The following is a 1,305-nucleotide window of genomic DNA, read 5'->3' as shown; positions in this document are numbered from 1 at the left end:
TGATCTGGTACCTATCCAGCTCAACTCAGGGGACCGGCTGAAAAAGGTGTCCCCTACTCCTCTGCCATCTTCGAGTTTATCTCCTGAGCTATTCTTAACAGCTGGTTCTGTTAGAGATCCAGGGACAATGCAAGTGGATTTTTGAGGTGTAAAGAAAGAAAAGCAGGGAGACACTTAAGGAGGAAAGAGGATATAGAGGGGCATTGCTGGAATCACAGACCAAACTTTGTATGTTACTTTGCAAATTAGAGGCAGATGGGGAAGGGGGAACTAGCTGATGTCTCTAATACTTGGTTTTATTTAAATCACATGAACCCTGGGTAGCCATGACTAATCTGCAAATGTTTTGAGGTCCTAGAAAAATGGTGTGAGTGGGTGAAGTGCCTCTCATCTGAACATGCAGAATTGACCCTCCCCTGTGGCTCAGGTGGATCCCCCCAATCCAGGAAACCTTTCCGACTCTCCCCACCGAGTTGAGTACCCTCTTCTGTTCTACAGCACCCTGTACTGGCCTCTGTCACTCATCCTATTTTCTTCTGTCAATTCTCTTGTGTGTCCCCTCTCTCTTGACAGATCCTTAAGAACTGAACCATGCCGGCATCTAGCATCAATTGTATGGACGGGGAAATTGAGTACAAAGTAGGCAGACTGAAAGGGTGGGAAGGAGACAGAGATAAGAAGGAGAGAGAACGCAAGAAAGCATAGCTTTTAAGTACATCAGTCACCTTGAAATCCCAGCAGACAGCAGGCAGATGCCGCTTTTAAAAACCACAACCTTTGGAATTTAATGATATCCAATTGAATATTCTGAGCCACTCTCAGCACCTTCATTATTTATAATGGTAAAAAAAAAAAAAAGAAAAGAAAAAAAAGACCTTCAAAATCAAATTGCACGTGATGTTCTGTAATTTGTACTTGCATCTATCTCCAAAGTGGATTTGTATTAACATTTGCTAACAAATTGTGGCCTGAGCAATGCTTTGAATCTTAAGGTGAATGTAATTAAGTGACTGTATTATCAAAATCCACCTTTGAGTCATGCAATTCAGTGAGAACTAGCAACTTCTGGCAGTTGTCAACAAGACAGATAAAATCATATATTCCTGTCAAATCATGATGACCCTCCTTCATAATTAGGAAAGGGGTAAGAAAGGCTGAAATGATCAGGTTACTGAGCATGTGTAAAAAAGATGAATGCACCATCGAAATGAAAAGGGTCATGTGGAAGGGAGCCTGGGTGGCTCAGTCGTTAAGCGTCTGCTTTCGGCTCAGGGTGTGATCCTGGCGTTCTCGGATAGAGCCCCA

This window comes from Ailuropoda melanoleuca, chromosome 1 (assembly GCF_002007445.2).
Source record: "Ailuropoda melanoleuca isolate Jingjing chromosome 1, ASM200744v2, whole genome shotgun sequence".
NCBI lineage: Eukaryota > Metazoa > Chordata > Mammalia > Carnivora > Ursidae > Ailuropoda > Ailuropoda melanoleuca.
Note: the sequence above shows the minus strand (reverse complement) of the source record.